This window comes from Girardinichthys multiradiatus, chromosome 1 (genome assembly GCF_021462225.1).
Source record: "Girardinichthys multiradiatus isolate DD_20200921_A chromosome 1, DD_fGirMul_XY1, whole genome shotgun sequence".
Taxonomy (NCBI): domain Eukaryota; kingdom Metazoa; phylum Chordata; class Actinopteri; order Cyprinodontiformes; family Goodeidae; genus Girardinichthys; species Girardinichthys multiradiatus.
Window position 1 is genome coordinate 32,953,806 of NC_061794.1, and position 6,008 is coordinate 32,959,813.

General features: G+C 41.3%; 1 protein-coding gene across 1 annotated transcript in view; it reads right to left on the reverse strand.

Annotated features, from left to right (window-relative positions):
* Nucleotides 1-6,008, reverse strand: part of LOC124868933 (protein bicaudal D homolog 2-like) — a 51,072-nt gene that overhangs the window by 43,966 nt on the left and 1,098 nt on the right. The window lies entirely within an intron of this gene.

Sequence of the window (6,008 nt, forward strand, 5' to 3'; positions counted from 1 at the left end):
GCTTTTTTATTTAAAACTGGGCATAACCACCGGTCTTTAAATGTAAAACCCTAAAATAACACCAGAAGCAGACCAAATAAAGCATTCACTAAAATCTGGAACACTCAGACTTTCATTCACTAATGCTTTAGCGTAAACTTGACCTCTGTTTCAACTGTGGATGGATGCTGGTGGTATTTTTGAGGACAAAAGCTTTTGAAATCATTCTGGATTACGGCTGGGACATCTCACCTAAACTCAGTGGAGTAAATCTTTCATTACTGTAAAATACCATATGTCTATACAAGTGGACTGTAATAAGCCATAAGGATGCACAGGATTTATAAAGTCTGCCTGTACAGAGCACAGATCAATAGACGCAGCTACCACTGCAGTAGGTTAATGGACCAGAAGACAGAGACCCGACCCCCAATGAGAATTATCCCAAAAAGAAAGTAGCTGTCTTTGGCTATGGAAGCTGCTAATAAGTGTGGTTGGGTGTGGCAGACTCCCAGACTGCTGTAAGCCCTGCACATAGCTGCTGGGATTCATCCTCTTATGTCCAGAGTGTAGGGGATTTGGGACTTTATTTAGTGCCATTTAGAAAAGATTACCCCTCAACTGCAGCCTTGCTCTCTGGCAGAATAAAATCATGGATAAAAGGGCAAATCAGGAAGCCAAAAACAATGTTGGAAGCTCTGGTCTGATTGCAGATAGCACAACAGGGCACGGAATGCAGGCCAGAATGGAGAAGTAAAAAAGAGAATCGAAAAGAAATTGAGAGACAAACCATAGTTTGCTTGGCAATTCCACAGAAAGAGATTAATTTTATTTATACCTCTTCAAGTAAAGACCAGATGGGTTTGTGTCTTTGTATTTTCCGCTGAAATCCAATCACCATCCAAACCATTCAACATCAGAGACAGGGCTCAGAGTCAGATATCTTTGTTAGGGAACACTGGCATTTTTACCCTTTAATGGCTTCCCATTTCAAAAGAGACTAAAGTAGACCAACCCTTTAAATGTAGCCACAATGGAACAACTCTTTCAGTATTGTCTTTGTCATACACAATCCTCTCCTCCCATTTACCCATCTCTACATCTGTGACACTAAGGACCGGTTAACCCCAACGGGCTACAGGCAAAGCAACACAAAGGCTTCAAGTCTGTCTTGGTTTCATAATACTTAGTGTTTGTCTGGTTGAACTCCACAATGCATTGCACATCTGCTGCTTTACTGGTTGGACATCAGAACTGGTAAGGAGGTTTAAAGAAAAGAGTGTGTGGGTCTCAGATACACAACGCCCGTACAACTGAAGTATTTGAAAACTTTTGTTTAAGTTGCAGTCTGTAGGCTGAATGCAACCAGGAGCAGAGAAAAAGTAAATACGAAACGAAGACTGTGGCACACATAATAGCCCTTTTGTGTTTGGGGAGAAAGTGACGTCTTCGTGGTCACAGTGTTCATCTCATGAGATCCAAAACTGACAGAACACCAGCTTATGCTGCTCTTAGACCTTCGGAGCAGGGGACAGCAAATTCATCACTACTCAGTAACATCCTAATTAGCATCGAAAATATCTTAATTAAGCACTTTAATAATTACAGCTTGCAAGGTTAATTCAAATTCATATTCAATGTACTTGTATGTCTTAAACATGGTTTAAACACCCTCGCTAAAGTCAGCACTGGTAAAACATTGCAGAAACAGCTGCAAGTCTTTTGGGAACATCTGAATTTTGCACTTCCTTCTTTGTAAAAGAGATTAAGCTTAATCAGTTTGGATCGAGAGCATCAATTTTTAAGCCTTGCCTAAAATTCACAACTGGAGGTTGGACTGTGACTAGGGCATTCTGGTGTATCTGCATAAGCTTTGATCTAAACCAGGGCTTTTCAAAGTGTGGGGCACACCTCCCCCAGGGGTTTAGTGCCTAAAGCTAAGGTGAATGAGGAGACAGAATTTGGCTCAAGCAAAAAGAGAAGGAAGAATGTGCAAGACTACTTAGTTTGAATTTTATGGACTGCATCTGAAGATGCTCCACTGCCGCAGTGTGTTGTCTTCCAAGAGATGCTAGCTAAAAACGCTATGAGACCATGTCGACTCAGGCCTTATATTGAGACCAAGTCCAGGGAGTTTTTGACAGGAGCTAAATGAACTGCGGCCACATCAGAAAGTCATTCATACTTTTAGCACTGTTAATGGCATGTGTAAAAAGATGTTTAAAATATGTCAAAGAAAAATAAAAGTGTACAAGAACACTTTGAAAATCCCTGATCTAAACCAATGCTGCAGGTCTGGGGCGTTCTCTGCCCCAGTCACAAGTCCTTTGCAGCTTCGAACAGGTTTTCCTTGTCCAGGACTGCCATGTATTTGGCTCCATACATCTTCCCATCAACTCTGAACAACTTACCTATCCCTGCTAAAGAAAAGTATCTCCACATTATAGTGCTGCCATCACTTCGTTTCATTGTGGAGATGGTGTGCTCAGAGGGATGTGCAATGTTAGGTTTCCAGCACAGTGTTTTGCATGTAGGCCTGCTGTGTGTGCATCTGATTTAAATAGCTAATTTTCCATCAAAGCCTCACCTATCATCTGATTTGTGGAGTAGACGACAAACAGTTGTCTTATCAACAGATTCTTCCACCTGAGATGTGATTCTTTGGAGCTCCTCCAGAGTTACCATGGGTCTCTTGGCTGTTTCTTCATATCATTGCTATCTTTTCATTTCAAAGAAATGTTGAAAAAGTTCAAGGGGTTAGAATATAATTTGGAAAGCAGAGTTACACCTTTTTCACTGTCCATGCATCCAAGAAGTGGTACAGAGGCACTGGATTCAGAGATTCGTAATGAGCATAAAGCAGCAGGGTGATCACTCTACCGGAGTACTGCAGTGGGTCTGCACCACAGACCTATAGCCAGTGGCATCACATGCAGCCAAACTACTGTAATGCTTTAAAGAAAGCAAAAGAGTAAGGAAAAGACTGGTGGAATCAATGTATGTAGCAGCATATTCCTAATGTCGGTCAACAATACTGAAGCAAATAATACCAGGGTAATGGACCGTGGGTAAAACACTATGTGATACATTTACCTTATCTGTCTTACTACTGGTCAATTTCCTAGCCAAGTCTTTGCTTAATCCTTCAGCATTTACCGACAAACCCTCTCACACAGCAGCACCTGCTGAAGAAGCACAAACGGCTGCTGAAATTAACAGAGGGCAGCTGTTACCAAGCAACAGCAATGCACAGCATTCCTCCATCTTCCTGCCTCAAGAGCAGCATGAAGGGGGGTGCGGTATATAAGTACAAGTGCAATGTGGCTGAGAGGCTGAAAACTGGTAATTCATCAGTAGTTTGCTCAGTGTCGTATTGATTTCTGACTGTCTCTGTCCACACGGAAGTAGAGTGGTATGTGGGCATTTTTAAAGCAGTACAAACTCTCACAGCCCTTAATGATTTATTTTGTTTGTGCATGCCAGCACGTGAGGGAACAGGTTTACAGTCGCTCAATAGGATTGTGTGTTGAGCAACTCATTAAGTCTTCCAGAGAAAAAAGCCGTCACTTCCAAGCATCGTCGGGTCTGTGTAAAGAGCATCTGCGGATTTAACTATGGAGGGTGTTTTTGTCACAGCTGCAGACAACCTTACAGTCAGAAACAGCATCACACTGAAAAACAGACATAGAGATGCTTAAATAATGTGTTTGTGGTTCTCTTGTGATAACATCATTTCTGCCATTCATGGCTGAGCTGAGGGTAGAAAAGCGGGATAAGGGATCAACGATGTGATCTCCGGACGGTTAAAATCAGATCTACACCCAACCCCACCCTACCCAGGGGCAAAAAAGAGAAAGAAAATCTCTGTCAATAATCTTGGCAAATGGTGGAAGTTTTTAACCACACACGTTATGAGACATTATGAAAAGGGAGAGCAGAGAAAATACAGCCTTACAACACACACATCGTGCCAAAATTTTATACTCAAATTTCCTGATTTTTCCAAATTTTTAGCCAAGTTTTACAGTACAAATACAAACGTCAGTACTATGAACCGCGATTTTAACATTCATAACCATATCAGGGTTCGACTATGGCTTTAAATGAGTAGAAAACTAAAACTGTCAGCATTGAGCCATGGTTTAACCCTCTAGATCATTTCTGACCAGCTTCTTCTATCTAGAGCTAATTGTTGTCATTCATCTGTGACTGAGATCTTCATGCCAAGAAAAAGCATGGGAAAATTGTGCAGCAGCTGCTGAGACAGTCCAAACACTACATCCTCTCTCTCTTTTACAAACCTCTAGAGAGAGAGCCACCGGAAGACTGAGAAAAGCAGCAGAAACAGAGGGCCGGAAAACATTCCTTTGAGCCTCCAAAAACCCCAAAGAGGCAATGAGCAGATTTCTGACAAAAAACAAAGGAGAGCCAGATGAAGTAAGGTTTCACTTGAGCTAGTAGCTGCTGTGCCTACTGAAAGGACACAGGAGGAATGAGCACATCAGAAGAGGATATGAGCAACCATGAACAAGTCTGTGATTTCAAATCTGGAATGTGTTTTTCGCCATTGAACTGTGAGAAGAGATTTACATGTAGGAGCAGCACACTTCTCGCCTTCTGAATTACAACCCAGCGACAAATTACTGCTCGAGGAAGAAAACTGGAAGCAGCGTGATCCGACAGAGGAAAATTGGTTAACTATTGTCCAGAAAAACAGACACATACTTCATCTGACTCCAGAGGCCCTTTTTAACCACACCGCTCAGCATTCTTTCCATTCCCAAAGGGTTGTAACTCTTCTGGCGTCAGCCGTAGGCTGTTCACATCTAAGCGGGAAGGTTCAAAATTCAAACCTGCTCCCGCCCTTCTCAACTGAACCAGAATTTCTTGTTTGCTGTTCCAAGTGAGCCCAGAAGAGAGCCTGATAAGCTTTCAAACTGACATTTTAATACAAATCTAACCTCCACAACCTTAAAATCTGGTGTATGCAAAGTAAATGCAAGCATTAAAAAAATCCAGAAAAATACAAATATGAAAATGAACACTCAGCCAGTGCCTCCATATTCCATATAACACAAAACAACAGGCCAGTATGACAACCTTAGTTAGTACCACTGTTTAATGGTATTAACACAGACAGCAACAAACTGGGGAGGGGCTGTGTTGTTGTTTTACAGCAGAAGAACATGGACATGCACCCCTCAGGTTTAGTATGGCCAACAGAGATTTCTGGTGTTCCAGGAACTCGCCTACGTAAAAGAAAAACAAACGTGCTGCAGGTTTTTAACAAAATTATCCCTATTTATGCATCCAAGCCAAAATCCCTAACCTTTGTCTAATTTTTATTAAACTCAAAAACAGGGTATAAAAGTAATTGTTGTGGTTTCATCAGTTTATAGAAGTTCTTAGTTTTGGTGCATTTAGAAACAAACAAAACAAAAATCACCAAAGCCGATCCTAGCAAAATTGGTTGATTCCAGCCAACTGGTTGGTGCATAAGTACTTTGAACCATACAATCGCCCTGATGGTGATTTTTAGAGACTTTGAAGCTGTTAACTTTTTTAATTCTTGGTGTACTTTCGTACCAGTAACCGGCCCACGTCTTATATTGATCACTGCCTATGATGTTGATTCTATCAGCACATAGCAAATCTACTCATGATGATTAAACACATCAGGTATATCTAGGAGCCAGACTTGAAGAAGAGGAGCTGCATAAATAAATAAACGTGGCAGTGCAGAGGGGACCCCCCTGAGCATGGAGGGGGATGGAGGAGATGCCCTCTGTGGAAGCATCCCAACCTCCCCTTGCAGTTGTGACCTTGTAGGATGATTCTGATGTATGATAAAATGCGACGTCAAACACTATCCATCTTATTGAGCACACATATATATATATATATAATGAAACTGACACAATTAAATAAAAATCGTGAAGCAGCTAGGTTAAAATACTATTACAATGTATGGATAATATATCCTGAGTGATATTATGATTTTGAAAGGCATATTTTCTGGGATTTTCTAC